The following is a 16,633-nucleotide window of genomic DNA, read 5'->3' as shown; positions in this document are numbered from 1 at the left end:
GCTGCTGTAACGCAGTGTGAACCCAGCCTAAAACCAAGCTCTGGCACCGGCGCTCCAGAGCGGAGTGTGCGGCCGCATAGCAATACATGGAGCCGCACGCTCTACTCCGGAGTGCCAGTGCCAGAGCTTGTTTTTAACCTGCGAGACTCGGCCATATCTCCCTGTAGTGTGACTCCGGCCTTATATTTTCCTCCGACTGTCCCACTCCTGGTTTTGGCTTATCAATACTGAGGTAAAAAACACACCAAATACTGAGTGTGTACATGTGGCCTAACACTGCAAAGGTCCGTATAGTTTTCTCTCATGCCATGTTGCCACATTCAGTATTTGGTCAGTGTTTTACCTCAGTATTTGCAAGCCAAAATCAGGACAGGAAAAATTAAAATGAAAAGTATAATAGAAACACATCGCCACTTCTGTATTTGTCATCCATTCTTGGTTTTGGCTTACAAATACTGGTGTAAAATAGTGAACGTGTGCACGCGCCATTAGAAGGGTTATTTTCTGTCAGCGTCCGCCCTGCACCATGTTGTATGTTTATTATATCAGGCACAAACATATATTAGAAGTAACTATGATTAACTCTGGATCTTATGGGACTTTTTCATCCACTTGTGACTGATCCAATGGAAACTTCTCCTAACATTGGAGCTTTCACAGACTTTCTCTGTGACCTCTTTCCTTGCAGTATACACTCGCTGTGAGCATTTCTTCCGACAGGCGGCCGTTCTGAATCCGTAATGGAGTGCTTGTGACTTTGTACGACATTTGCAATGTAATACTGCTCTGAGGTTATGATGTTATGCATATAAAACGGAGCATACCATTAGCAGACGTGGCGGGGGGTTTGCTCCAAAATGCCCTTTTCTTACTGTACGTCTGCGGCTGCCGGATAAAACTGCAGCATAATGTTACTCGGGCTGTGAAATGCATCTGTCAAGCAGCTACTTGGAATCAACATACATTGAGGAGCGAAAGATATTTTTCTTCTCTCGCATTCCTCAGGCCCCAGACATGAACGCCCAATGCTTCCTGGTAGGGTTTTCTGACTCAGGGGGGAGGGGCAGTACATTAACAAGGCAAGCTAGACATTACAGATAAGGGCTGTGCAGCTACAGTATGGTCAGCACCCTGGTGTCTCTGGAGCTCAGCGATTAGTGGCCATTAGAATGCTGCAGTGACACGCGGAGCTAGAAGTCCTCTAGTTTGCATCTAATAAATAATTGACAATGCCTTGGGTGGTCTGTACACAGTCTGCAAGTCTGAGACATGTGAGAGGTAAGTTCCTTTTTGCAATTATAGAACATTTACCATAGATTAGAACATTGAGCAGAATGTGTGCTGAGCAGCGTGCCACCTATAGTGATAGTGTGCAGTGACAGAGGGCAGAGATCTGGGGCATCTAATACTCTGTACAGAGCCACCTATAGTGATAGTGTGCAGTGACAGAGGGCACAGATCTGGGGGCATCTAATACTCTGTACAGAGCCACCTATAGTGATAGTGTGCAGTGACAGAGGGCACAGATCTGGGGGCATCTAATACTCTGTACAGTGCCACCTATACTGATAGTGTGCAGTGACAGAGGGCACAGATCTGGGGGCATCTAATACTCTGTACAGAGCCACCTATAGTGATAGTGTGCAGTGACAGAGGGCACAGATCTGGGGGCATCTAATACTCTGTACAGAGCCACCTATACTGATAGTGTGCAGTGACAGAGGGCAGAGATCTGGGGCATCTAATACTCTGTACAGAGCCACCTACAGTGATAGTGTGCAGTGACAGAGGGCACAGATCTGGGGGCATCTAATACTCTGTACAGTGCCACCTATAGTGATAGTGTGCAGTGACAGAGGGCACAGATCTGGGGGCATCTAATACTCTGTACAGAGCCACCTATAGTGATAGTGTGCAGTGACAGAGGGCACAGATCTGGGGGCATCTAATACTCTGTACAGTGCCACCTATACTGATAGTGTGCAGTGACAGAGGGCAGAGATCTGGGGCATCTAATACTCTGTACAGAGCCACCTACAGTGATAGTGTGCAGTGACAGAGGGCACAGATCTGGGGGCATCTAATACTCTGTACAGAGCCACCTATAGTGATAGTGTGCAGTGACAGAGGGCACAGATCTGGGGGCATCTAATACTCTGTACAGTGCCACCTATACTGATAGTGTGCAGTGACAGAGGGCAGAGATCTGGGGCATCTAATACTCTGTACAGAGCCACCTACAGTGATAGTGTGCAGTGACAGAGGGCACAGATCTGGGGGCATCTAATACTCTGTACAGAGCCACCTATAGTGATAGTGTGCAGTGACAGAGGGCACAGATCTGGGGGCATCTAATACTCTGTACAGTGCCACCTATACTGATAGTGTGCAGTGACAGAGGGCAGAGATCTGGGGCATCTAATACTCTGTACAGAGCCACCTACAGTGATAGTGTGCAGTGACAGAGGGCACAGATCTGGGGGCATCTAATACTCTGTACAGTGCCACCTATAGTGATAGTGTGCAGTGACAGAGGGCACAGATCTGGGGCAGGTAATAGTCTGTACAGTGCCACCTATAGTGATAGTGTGCAGTGACAGAGGGCACAGATCTGGGGGCATCTAATACTCTGTACAGTGCCACCTATAGTGATAGTGTGCAGTGACAGAGGGCACAGATCTGGGGCAGGTAATAGTCTGTACAGTGCCACCTATAGTGATAGTGTGCAGTGACAGAGGGCACAGATCTGGGGGCATCTAATACTCTGTACAGTGCCACCTATAGTGATAGTGTTCAGTGACAGAGGGCACAGATCTGGGGGCATCTAATACTCTGTACAGTGCCACCTATAGTGATAGTGTGCAGTGACAGAGGGCACAGATCTGGGGCAGGTAATAGTCTGTACAGTGCCACCTATAGTGATAGTGTGCAGTGACAGAGGGCACAGATCTGGGGCAGGTAATACTCTGTACAGTGCCACCTATAGTGATAGTGTTCAGTGACAGAGGGCACAGATCTGGGGCAGGTAATAGTCTGTACAGTGCCACCTATAGTGATAGTGTTCAGTGACAGAGGGCACAGATCTGGGGCAGGTAATAGTCTGTACAGTGCCACCTATAGTGATAGTGTTCAGTGACAGAGGGCACAGATCTGGGGCAGGTAATACTCTGTACAGTGCCACCTATAGTGATAGTGTGCAGTGACAGATGGCAGAGATCTGGGGGCAGGTAATAGTCTGTACAGTGCCACCTATAGTGATAGTGTTCAGTGACAGAGGGCACAGATCTGGGGGCAGGTAATAGTCTGTACAGTGCCACCTATAATGATAGTGTTCAGTGACAGAGGGCACAGATCTGGGGGCAGGTAATAGTCTGTACAGTGCCACCTATAATGATAGTGTTCAGTGACAGAGGGCACAGATCTGGGGCAGGTAATAGTCTGTACAGTGCCACCTATAGTGATAGTGTGCAGAGACAGAGGGCACAGATCTGGGGCATCTAATACTCTGTACAGTGCCACCTATAGTGATAGTGTGCAGAGACAGAGGGCACAGATCTGGGGGCAGGTAATACTCTGTACAGTGCCACCTATAGTGATAGTGTGCAGTGACAGAGGGCACAGATCTGGGGGCAGGTAATAGTCTGTACAGTGCCACCTATAGTGATAGTGTGCAATGACAGAGGGCAGAGATCTGGGGCAGCTAATACTCTGTACAGTGCCACCTATAGTGATAGTGTGCAGTGACAGAGGGCACAGATCTGGGGGCAGGTAATACTCTGTACAGTGCCACCTATAGTGAAAGTGTGCAGTGACAGAGGGCACAGATCTGGGGCATCTAATACTCTGTACAGTGCCACCTATAGTGATAGTGTTCAGAGACAGAGGGCACAGATCTGGGGGCAGGTAATACTCTGTACAGTGCCACCTATAGTGATAGTGTGCAATGACAGAGGGCACAGATCTGGGGCAGCTAATACTCTGTACAGTGCCACCTACAGTGATAGTGTTCAGTGACAGAGGGCAGAGATCTGGGGGCATGTAAAACTATGTACAGTGCCACCTATACTGATAGTGTGCAGAGACAGAGGGCACAGATCTGGGGCAGCTAATACTCTGTACAGTGCCACCTATAGTGATAGTGTGCAGTGACAGATGGCAGAGATCTGGGGGCATCTAATACTCTGTACAGTGCCAGCTATAATGATAGTGTTCAGTGACAGAGGGCAGAGATCTGGGGGCATCTAATACTCTGTAGAGTGCCACCTATAGTGATAGTGTGCAGTGACAGAGGGCACTGGGGACAGGTAATAGTCTGTACAGTGCCACCTATAGTGATAGTGTGCAGTGACAGAGGGCAGAGATCTGGGGGCATCTAATACTCTGTAGAGTGCCACCTATAGTGATAGTGTGCAGTGACAGAGGGCACTGGGGACAGGTAATACTCTGTACAGTGCCACCTATAGTGATAGTGTGCAGTGACAGAGGGCAGAGATCTGGGGCAGCTAATAGTCTGTACAGTGCCACCTATAGTGATAGTGTGCAGTGACAGAGGGCAGAGATCTGGGGGCATCTAATACTCTGTACAGTGCCACCTATAGTGATAGCGTGCAGTGACAGAGGGCAGAGATCTGGGGGCATTTAATAATCTGTAGAGTGCCACCTATAGTGATAGTGTGCAGTGACAGAGGGCAGAGATCTGGGGGCATCTAATACTCTGTACAGTGCCAGCTATAATGATAGTGTTCAGTGACAGAGGGCAGAGATCTGGGGGCATCTAATACTCTGTAGAGTGCCACCTATAGTGATAGTGTGCAGTGACAGAGGGCACTGGGGACAGGTAATAGTCTGTACAGTGCCACCTATAGTGATAGTGTGCAGTGACAGAGGGCAGAGATCTGGGGGCATCTAATACTCTGTAGAGTGCCACCTATAGTGATAGTGTGCAGTGACAGAGGGCACTGGGGACAGGTAATACTCTGTACAGTGCCACCTATAGTGATAGTGTGCAGTGACAGAGGGCAGAGATCTGGGGCAGCTAATAGTCTGTACAGTGCCACCTATAGTGATAGTGTGCAGAGACAGAGGGCACAGATTTGGAGGAAGGTAATACTCTGTACAGTGCCACCTATAGTGATAGTGTGCAGTGACAGAGGGCACAGATCTGGGGGCAGGTAATAGTCTGTACAGTGCCACCTATAGTGATAGTGTGCAGTGACAGAGGGCACAGATCTGGGGCATCTAATACTCTGTACAGTGCCACCTATAGTGATAGCGTGCAGTGACAGAGGGCAGAGATCTGGGGGCATCTAATACTCTGTACAGTGCCACCTATAGTGATAGCGTGCAGTGACAGAGGGCAGAGATCTGGGGGCATTTAATAATCTGTAGAGTGCCACCTATAGTGATAGTGTGCAGTGACAGAGGGCAGAGATCTGGGGGCATCTAATACTCTGTACAGTGCCACCTATAGTGATAGTGTGCAGTGACAGAGGGCACAGATCTGGGGCAGGTAATACTCTATACAGTGCCACCTATAGTGATAGTGTGCAGTGACAGAGGGCACAGATCTGGGGCAGGTAATACTCTGTACAGTGCCACCTATAGTGATAGCGTGCAGTGACAGAGGGCAGAGATCTGGGGGCATTTAATAATCTGTAGAGTGCCACCTATAGTGATAGTGTGCAGTGACAGAGGGCACAGATCTGGGGGCATCTAATACTCTGTACAGTGCCACCTATAGTGATAGTGTGCAGTGACAGAGGGCAGAGATCTGGGGGCATTTAATAATCTGTAGAGTGCCACCTATAGTGATAGTGTGCAGTGACAGAGGGCACAGATCTGGGGGCATCTAATACTCTGTACAGTGCCACCTATAGTGATAGTGTGCAGAGACAGAGGGCACAGATCTGGGGGCATCTAATACTCTGTACAGTGCCACCTATAGTGATAGTGTTCAGAGACAGAGGGCACAGATCTGGGGGCAGGTAATACTCTGTACAGTGCCACCTATAGTGATAGTGTGCAGAGACAGAGGGCACAGATCTGGGGGCAGGTAATACTCTGTACAGTGCCACCTATAGTGATAGTGTGCAGTGACAGAGGGCACAGATCTGGGGGCATCTAATACTCTGTACAGTGCCACCTATAGTGATAGTGTTCAGAGACAGAGGGCACAGATCTGGGGGCAGGTAATACTCTGTACAGTGCCACCTATAGTGATAGTGTGCAGAGACAGAGGGCACAGATCTGGGGGCAGCTAATACTCTGTACAGTGCCACCTATAGTGATAGTGTTCAGAGACAGAGGGCACAGATCTGGGGGCAGGTAATACTCTGTACAGTGCCACCTATAGTGATAGTGTTCAGAGACAGAGGGCACAGATCTGGGGGCAGGTAATACTCTGTACAGTGCCACCTATAATGATAGTGTGCAGTGACAGAGGGCACAGATCTGAGGGCAGCTATTACTACAGAGGGCACATATCTTTGCAGATTAACACTTTGTCTACTGCCCACTATGGTAATATTATGCAGTGACAGAGGGCACAGATCTGGGTACAGATTAACACTATACATTTATCGCTGAAAAGCTTTCCTGTAGCTATATTATTATTATTTATTTTTAAAGCACCATTAATTCTATAGTGCTGATCAAGTGAAGAGGGTTTACATGCTTATGATACATATATACAGCACAGTAAACAAACCAGCAGTGACAGAGCGGTACAGAGGGGGAGAGGACCATGCCGGTATATACAGTTGTGGCCAAAAGTATTGACACCCCTGCAATTCTGTCAGATAATACTCAGTTTCTTCCTGAAAATGATTGCAAACACAAATTCTTTGCTATTATTATCTTCATTTAATTTGTCTTAAATGAAAAAACACAAAAGATAATGAAGCAAAAAGCAAAACATTGATCATTTCACACAAAACTCAAAAAATGGGCCAGACAAAAGTATTGGCACCCTCAGCCTAATACTTGGTTGCACAACCTTTAGCCAAAATAACTGCGACGAACCACTTCCGGTAACCATCAATGAGTTTCTTACAATGCTCTGCTGGAATTTTAGACCATTCTTCTTTGGCAAACTGTTCCAGGTCCCTGATATTTGAAGGGTGCCTTCTCCAAACTGCAATTTTTAGATCTCTCCACTGGTGTTCTATGGGATTCAGGTCTGGACTCATTGCTGGCCACCTTAGAAGTCTGCAGTGCTTTCTCTCAAACCATTTTCTAGTGCTTTTTGAAGTGTGTTTTGGGTCATTGTCCTGCTGGAAGACCCATGACCTCTGAGGGAGACCCAGCTTTCTCACACTGGGCCCTACATTATGCTGCAAAATTTGTTGGTAGTCTTCAGACTTCATAATGCCATGCACACGGTCAAGCAGTCCAGTGCCAGAGGCAGCAAAGCAACCCCAAAACATCAGGAAACCTCTGCCATGTTTGACTGTAGGGACCGTGTTCTTTTCTTTGAATGCCTCTTTTTTTCTCCTGTAAACTCCTTGTTGATGCCTTTACCCAAAAAGCTCTACTTTTATCTCATCTGACCAGAGGACATTCTTCCAAAACATTTTAGGCTTTTTCAGGTAAGTTTTAGCAAACTCCAGCCTGGCTTTTTTATGTCTCGGGGTAAGAAGTGGGGTCTTCCTGGGTCTCCTACCATACAGTCCCTTTTCATTCAGATGCCGACGGATAGTACAGGTTGACACTGTTGTACCCTCGGACTGCAGGGCAGCTTGAACTTGTTTGGATATTAGTCGAGGTTCTTTATCCAACATCCGCACAATCTTGCGTTGAAATCTCTTGTCAATTTTTCTTTTCCGTCCACATCTAGGGAAGTTAGCCACAGTGCCATGGGCTTTAAACTTCTTGATGACAGTGCGCACGGTAGACACAGGAACATTCAGGTCTTTGGAGATGGACTTGTAGCCTTGAGATTGCTCATGCTTCCTCACAATTTGGTTTCTCAAGTCCTCAGACAGTTCTTTGGTCTTCTTTCTTTTCTCCATGCTCAATGTGGTACACACAAGGACACAGGACAGAGGTTGAGTCAACTTTAATCCATGTCAACTGGCTGCAAGTGTGATTTAGTTATTGCCAACACCTGTTAGGTGCCACAGGTAAGTTACAGGTGCTGTTAATTACACAAATTAGAGAAGCATCACATGATTTTTCGAACAGTGCCAATACTTTTGTCCACCCCCTTTTTTATGTTTGGTGTGGAATTATATCCAATTTGGCTTTAGGACAATTCTTTTTGTGTTTTTTTCATTTAAGACAAATTAAATGAAGATAATAATAACAAAGAATTTGTGTTTGCAAAAATTTTCAGGAAGAAAATGAGTATTATCTGACAGAATTGCAGAGGTGTCAATACTTTTGGCCACAACTGTAGCTGCCTGGGGGCTACAGGCGACTGTATTATACTAGTAAATCTTAAAGATCATTCTACACTTTCGCTGTAGGGTGAACAAAAATTAGAAAGGGACAGGTGCCTGTGACATAAAGGGTTAATAGATTATATCAAACTGCTGCTCTTTAATGGGGAAAGTCATTTCAATCCACCCTGTTTCACAATGTGTTTCCTCTATCTGAGGCCCCAATCTCTCCTGTGTGAGGGTAGATGGACGGCTTCTGCATATCTATTATGCATGACGTGTTTAGCTGGGTTTCCTTATAAGGCTCCCAATATACTTCAGTAGACTGCGCTTCTTGCCAAGTTTTATAGGTAGAAACGCCCCATGTGATGGTTTTACTGTTGTATAGAGTGTGGCAATGACAACAAATAAAAATGTGACGATCGTGAGCCCTTATGGCATAGTGATTAGCTTATAACATACAGTATGCGATGACTTCTTAACAGCTGCTCCCACTAGAGAAAAGAAATTCTATTTTGCTTATAGTTTTCCTTTAATGGAAAGGCATTTTCACTGTCAACAGGTTTTTGTCTGCGGATATTAGTGAGTCAGAAGAATGTACCGTAATGATTTTTAGGCTGCCGATTATCTCTGTTGTGCAGTTGGATTTTTATAGGGCGTAATGTACAGTATTTAAAGACTATAAAATATATACGTTTAGGTGTGAATCCAGTTAACTCCCAAATCCCACTCCCTCCATGTCAGACAAAGAGACAACTAAGGCTTCTTTCACGCGTCCGTCGGTACTGGGCCGTCACACAGCGTCGGCGCGACGTACCGACGGACAGTGGTGATTTTTTGCACAACGTGGGCAGCGGACGCAGTGTTTCAATGTGTCCGCTGCCCATTGTGAAATCCCAGGGAGGAGGAGGTGGAGTTCCGGCCGCACCTGTGCAGTTCAAAATGCAGGACCCGACGTACGAAAAAACGTTCTCTTGAACGTTTTTTTGCTACGACGGTCCGCCAAATACGACATATCCAGTGCACGACGTATGGATCGTGTGTCCATAAGTCGCGATGCATCGGTAATACAAGTCTATGGAGAAAAAACGCATGCTGCAGGCAACTTTGCATGATGCGTTCTTTCTCCAAAACGACGCATTGCGACGGAGGCCAAATGACGGACGTGTTAAAGAAGACTAAGAAGCTGAGAAGCTGTAAAGAAATGTTTGGTGGTCCCTGCCCCTTTTCCTAGCCCTGACTTGGTGGTAATGTTATTTACACTGATACTTGTCTTATCTTTGTAGGGTCAAGTTGGTTAGGAAAAGATAATTACTGATATCTGAGGACAAGCACAGAGAAAGCTAAAGTATCTCACCTACATGGGACCCTAAGGGTACGTGTCCACGTTCAGGATGGCCGGCGCTTTGGACGGAGCGGAAAACTCGCTCCGCCCCAAGCTCCACCCCCTTCATAGACGCGATGATGCCGGATGTGTTCATTGCACACATCTGGAATCATCGCACCCCACACATAGGGCCCTGTGTTTTACCTTGCGGCGGCACAGCGTTGCCGCAAGGTAAACGGACATGCTGCGATCTAAAAAGACGCGCCGCATGTCCAGAGTCGCAGGGCCGCCGGATGCGTGTTACCACGCATAGTGGAGACGGGATTTCATAAAATCCCCTCCACTATGCTGTAACATCTGGACGCTCCGTGTTTGACGCTGCGACTCAACGCAGCGTCAAACACGCAGCGTTTCCTGAACGTGGACACATACCCTAAGGGCATGGGAGCCCCTTTCATTTCCATAACCAACTGAACGAAAGCCAATACCTGGCGGCTGACGTTAGTATTTTGAGAAGGGGCCAATAGCCATAAAGGTTCCCAGTGTATTAGTAACGCCTCACAGCTGTTTGCTTAGCCTTCACTGGTTATTATAGGGGGAAATTTAAAAAAATGACATTGGGTCCCTCCTACAATTAATAACCAGCAAAGGCTAAACAGACAGCTGCGGGCTGAAATTAATAAGCTGAGATGGGGTCATGGATATTGGCCCCCTCCCAGACTAAGAACATTAGCCCTCAGCTGCCCCTGAAATGGTGCATTCATTAGATGCCCCAATTCTAGCGCTTAGCCTCCTCTCTTTCCACTTGCCGTGGTGCAGTGGCAAGTGCGGTAATGGTTATGGAGTTGATGTCAGCTATTTTATATTCGCTGACATCAAGCCCAAGGGTTAGTAATGAAGAGATTTCTATCAGACAGCCCCGTTACTAACCCCATAGTCAAATTTAATAAAGACAGAGTTAAAACCTTTAATTGAAATAAAAAACAACAACCCTATTTTACCCATTCATTAACCAAAAAATAAAGAAGCAAAGTTATACTCACCTTTCCGCCAATAATCCACTAATTCCCATGTCCCATAGCGATCTGGATGGTTTGTGAGCAGTGACAGTAGCGATGGGACCGCTCACCACGCCAGCTGGAATACACTGAGCTGAGCGTGAGAACCGCTGCCTGTGACCGGCGGTGACTTTAGTGATGTCACTGCCAGTCACACACAGTAACTCTCAGTTCAGTTGCTTCTAGTGTCAGACAACAGCTGTAAAGGTAGCACTGAAAGATAGATCTGAGGCCAACAGTAGGCCAACAATTTCCAGCTATCATTCTCTTGACTCCGTGACCTGAAGATGGCCATGACTACTGCTATGTGAAATCATTTGTAGCCATTTTGCTTATGCTCCTCTCCTACCTGGCTTTCTAGATACCCATATTTCCACTCTTCTGGTTGGTACCTTTTGCCATACAATTTCACTCACCCTTGAAGGGATTCTTTGGAACTGTGACATTGATGGTCTATAGTTTGGATAGGATATCAATGTTCGATCATTGGTGATGGGGGCATATGAGCACCTTTGATGTTTTAATACAGTAGACACATTGGCTTATCCATATTAGTGGCTGTGACTAAGGCCGGTGTCCCACTTGCAACTGCAATGCGAGAAACTCGCCTCAATACCCAGCACTGCCGCTGTCACTCGGACCGGAGCATGTATTTCTATGCAGCTGAATGCTTCAGTCCGAACTGCCGGCGGCAGTGCCGGGTCTTGAGGCGAGAGACTTGCGCGGGTTTCTCGCATTGCAGTTGCAAGTGGGACACCGGCCTAATACCGCTGCTCTACCCTTTATTGGGCTGATCACCATCCACTAAAAACTGAAGGCCTTTTATAAGGGTAAGCTAAAGTCCCTTAATACCTCTTTATCATTTTTTTCAAGTTAACATGCAGTTCTTTTTTTCAATCGTTTTTTTATCCAAGAGAAACATTTTAAGTGTCCAGTCGGTCTTTTTATGCAATGCATAATCTGTAGGAATAAAACAACTGCTCATGGGTTATTTTGAATGTTTATTTTGGGAGACAGAAAAAAATGGTTTGGAGCCAGACCTACAATTTTGTGTGATTGTTTTAACACTTCTCCAAAATAGCTCATGAATACTACTTGGGAAAGTTGAGCTGTCAGAGCAGTAAATGATGTCATGCCCAAAATTCTTTACACTGAAAACACTGGCCGGTGGCAGCATGGGGACCATCTGGCCTTTGAAATCTGCAGATTTCCCTTTCTATTTTGTATATCACTTTTAGCCCTTTTTTCTAAGCTCAGAACCCGCAACCATACCCTATATTTTGATACTTTCAATTTTCTATGGGTTCAACTGATGGTCAAGTCAAAGCATCCTTCATTTTGCGACATTTTCTAGATATCCAACTTTCTAATTCTTCTCAGGCTAAATTCACACAAGCATATAGAAAGTGTTTTCCATCTGTATTATGAGCCTCATGCCATCCATATGCAATCCATAGTGCATTTGTATTTATACAGTGGGGCAAAAAAGTATTTAGTCAGTCAGCAATAGTGCAAGTTCCACCACTTAAAAAGATGAGAGGCGTCTGTAATTTACATCATAGGTAGACCTCAACTATGGGAGACAAACTGAGAAAAAAAAATCCAGAAAATCACATTGTCTGTTTTTTTAACATTTTATTTGCATATTATGGTGGAAAATAAGTATTTGGTCAGAAACAAACAATCAAGATTTCTGGCTCTCACAGACCTGTAACTTCTTCTTTAAGAGTCTCCTCTTTCCTCCACTCATTACCTGTAGTAATGGCACCTGTTTAAACTTGTTATCAGTATAAAAAGACACCTGTGCACACCCTCAAACAGTCTGACTCCAAACTCCACTATGGTGAAGACCAAAGAGCTGTCAAAGGACACCAGAAACCAAATTGTAGCCCTGCACCAGGCTGGGAAGACTGAATCTGCAATAGCCAACCAGCTTGGAGTGAAGAAATCAACAGTGGGAGCAATAATTAGAAAATGGAAGACATACAAGACCACTGATAATCTCCCTCGATCTGGGGCTCCACGCAAAATCCCACCCTGTGGGGTCAGAATGATCACAAGAACGGTGAGCAAAAATCCCAGAACCACGCGGGGGGACCTAGTGAATGAACTGCAGAGAGCTAGGACCAATGTAACAAGGCCTACCATAAGTAACACACTATGCCACCATGGACTCAGATCCTGCAGTGCCAGACGTGTCCCACTGCTTAAGCCAGTACATGTCCGGGCCCGTCTGAAGTTTGCTAGAGAGCATTTGGATGATCCAGAGGAGTTTTGGGAGAATGTCCTATGGTCTGATGAAACCAAACTGGAACTGTTTGGTAGAAACACAACTTGTCGTGTTTGGAGGAAAAAGAATACTGAGTTGCATCCATCAAACACCATACCTACTGTAAAGCATGGTGGTGGAAACATCATGCTTTGGGGCTGTTTCTCTGCAAAGGGGCCAGGACGACTGATCCGGGTACTTGAAAGAATGAATGGGGCCATGTATCGTGAGATTTTGAGTGCAAACCTCCTTCCATCAGCAAGGGCATTGAAGATGAAACGTGGCTGGGTCTTTCAACATGACAATGATCCAAAGCACACCGCCAGGGCAACGAAGGAGTGGCTTCGTAAGAAGCATTTCAAGGTTCTGGAGGGGCCTAGCCAGTCTCCAGATCTCAAACCTATAGAAAACCTTTGGAGGGAGTTGAAAGTCCGTGTTGCCAAGCGAAAAGCCAAAAACATCACTGCTCTAGAGGAGATCTGCATGGAGGAATGGGCCAACATACCAACAACAGTGTGTGGCAACCTTGTGAAGACTTACAGAAAACGTTTGACCTCTGTCATTGCCAACAAAGGATATATTACAAAGTATTGAGATGAAATTTTGTTTCTGACCAAATACTTATTTTCCACCATAATATGCAAATAAAATGTTAAAAAAACAGACAATGTGATTTTCTGGATTTTTTTTTCTCAGTTTGTCTCCCATAGTTGAGGTCTACCTATGATGTAAATTACAGACGCCTCTCATCTTTTTAAGTGGTGGAACTTGCACTATTGCTGACTGACTAAATACTTTTTTGCCCCACTGTATATCAACACTGAATAAGATTTTCATGACCCAAAATAGTTTCTTTTTTAATAATGGCAATGTATCCGTACAAATCTGAAGCCATATGGATGATTCTTATTGAATCTGATTTTTTTTTGGCGCTTCCATTGACCTGAATACTCCTTGAGTTTCCTCAAAATATGGCTAGTCCATGTTGCAATTTTTTGGACATCCGAAATATGTAAAAAAAAATCAGTCATTTGAGTAGTCCAATTGTATAACATTGGTCTGAGTGCTGTCAGTTTTTGCGTGGATAGCACTCAAATCGAAAATACGGTTGTATGAATGTGGCCTCAGACCGATAAATTCTAATAAAAAACAGCTTCATCAGGAGAACATGAAGTGTCCTGGTCCTCACCAAATGAGCTCTATGAAAATGTTCTAGATATCTCCATTCTGGTGCCAGGGAACACAAGCAATTGTGCCTTGTTTCTACCATTTGTATTTCTACTCATTAATAGTTATTGCTTGCTATACAGGTGACAAACAGTAAGGATTAAGGGGTCAAATGCTGAGCAATAGCCATACACATTAAAAGCTAATCAGACAGAAAACGCAGCATAAAATAACATTTTAGAGGGTTATCTAGGCATATAATATTGATGACCAATCTTCAGGATAGGTCATCAATAACATATCAGTTGGGTGTCAGTTCTTGGACCTCCATTGACCTGATGTTAATGAATTATCTTAAGGTTAGGGTCACAGGATCATTTTCTCCCCATCTGAGAAAATTGGTCCGATTATTCAAATTCTGATCAGAGTTTGATCACAATGTGATCAGATTGGGATCCAGTTTTCTCTGAGATGGAGAAAAAAAAGTTTCTTCACCTTCTTCAATATGTCAGTCCATGAAAATCACGCCGCATTCTGATTAATTTTTTCACGGACCCATTGACATGAATAGGTGTGTGCCATCCAATTCTCAGAGGCAAATTATGCATGCTGTGTTTTTTTCCTCTGCCCACTAGGCACAACCCAATAGAATGACATGGGTACGAGTTGTATCCATCAATAACCACCAAATAGCCAGCACTTTGTTGGCTATTGCAAACTGGAGGCTTATAGTATCTAAAAGTCACCACTAAGCCCCAAATTTTAGTTACAAATAATTGTCTGTACAAGAGGAATTGCTTTGTAAGGTTATTCCCAACATTATAAGTGATCACCAATCCAAAGGATAGGTGATGACTTATGGATCTGCGGAGGTCCAAAAATAAGGCTCTGAAACACCATGTTGGAATCTAGAGGCAGTCTGACCCAAATACAGACAGGGTCCATCATTAAAAAAACTAAACAAAATAAAAACTATAGCATTTCAGAGAAAATCTGGCTTGGTAAACTAGCCGGGCCTAGGGAAAGGAGGATGACCCTGTATGTCAATGGACAATGGTTTGTCCATGGTTTGGGATTGGCAAATTCACATTATTTAGAGGCAGGTTTATGCTTGGACTTTTTTATATTTAGGGTACGTTCACACAAGGTTTTTTTTTCTGCAGCAAAACCTGATCTCTTGGCAGGAAAGAAGCTACAGAAAAAAGCATGTTTCCTTGGTTTTTTGCTGCGTTTTCGATGCCATTTTGGCATGCTTGATTTGTCTCTTGTGCATGCTGATAAAGTTTAGTGTTAAAAGAAATATGTCCTATTCTATAGAATCAGGTTTTGGCACACAAAATGCAGCAAAATCTGATACCTGCATTTTTGGTGCGTTTTTTCACCGCCCATTCATTTCAGTTGGTGAAAAACACTGAAAAAATGCTGAAAGAAGTGCTATGCTCCATTGTGCAAAAAACATGCAAAGCACAAAATCCTGATGACATAAAAAACCAAGCTGTGTGCATGAGATTTCTGAAATCTCATAGACTTTGCTGTTACTGTAAAATGCAACTGAAAATTTGCATAAAAAACACATTAAAAAAATCTCTAAAAATGCCTAGTGTGAACTTAGACTTAATGAAAATATTTAGTACTGTATCTGTGAGGCATCCTGTGATATTTACTTATGTATTGTATTTTTTTTTGCATTTTCCTTTGTTTTTGTCCTGGATTATGACATAATGGTTCTCTTCAGGCACAACTGCACAGCAGGCCTGTGTTATATCCCAAGACAGCAATAAACGATTCAGCGAGATGACATTTATCCACTGAGAAGAATCACAGAAGAAATCCACAAAAATACAAAAAAATATCATAAAAGTTTCAGGGCAGCATCTTCAAGGCAATAAACTAATGTCAACTGAACTTGGAAAATCCATATTTTCATTTTATGTCCCGGCCTCCTATTGCTCTGGCTAGTTGACTGTCTGCGTCTATAATAGTTAACTGTCATAAGTCATTATTACAGCAGACCGTATGTGATGATGACGCTCATGTCTCTATCATCTGATGTAAAAATAGCTGCATAAGTTACCTTTATGAAGCTTGTGGACTGCATTGCATACATACAAATAGGCAACAAATTAGTAATCCATTTATTCATTTTTAACCCTATAAAGTAAAGAATTCACTTTCCTACCGTGGATATTCTATATGTGGATACCTTTTACTTCAGTTGAAAGATGTTTAAACAGGAAACTGCAGCTGGTAACCCCCGGTTTAGTAAAAATACACCAATATTCAGGGTGGGAAGAGGTTACCGTCACTTCTTTTTTCCATTATTCTTAAGAGACAATGCAAGAAAAACGAGGGTCCCTTAGCACCAGAGCATGACTTTTAGGACCCAGTGTTCATAGTTGTACATATACATACTGTGCCTAAAACATAATTGATA

General features: G+C 44.4%; 1 protein-coding gene across 10 annotated transcripts in view; it reads left to right on the top strand.

Annotated features, from left to right (window-relative positions):
- Positions 1-1,059: 1,059 nt before the first annotated feature.
- Positions 1,060-16,633, top strand: part of MBNL1 (muscleblind like splicing regulator 1) — a 231,664-nt gene continuing 216,090 nt past the window's right edge. For 6 of the 10 annotated variants that reach the window (XM_069727482.1, XM_069727478.1, XM_069727484.1 and 3 more), the window contains exon 1: positions 1,091-1,278. The gene's annotated coding sequence lies outside the window, so the exon portion shown is untranslated. Of the gene's footprint in view, positions 1,279-16,633 lie in introns of all 10 variants that reach the window. The other 4 variants (XM_069727472.1, XM_069727475.1, XM_069727485.1 and 1 more) reach the window with 4 other exon arrangements.

The sequence above is a fragment of the Ranitomeya imitator genome, chromosome 5 (assembly GCF_032444005.1).
Source record: "Ranitomeya imitator isolate aRanImi1 chromosome 5, aRanImi1.pri, whole genome shotgun sequence".
Taxonomy (NCBI): domain Eukaryota; kingdom Metazoa; phylum Chordata; class Amphibia; order Anura; family Dendrobatidae; genus Ranitomeya; species Ranitomeya imitator.
Note: the sequence above shows the minus strand (reverse complement) of the source record. Positions and strands in the feature narration are given on the sequence as shown.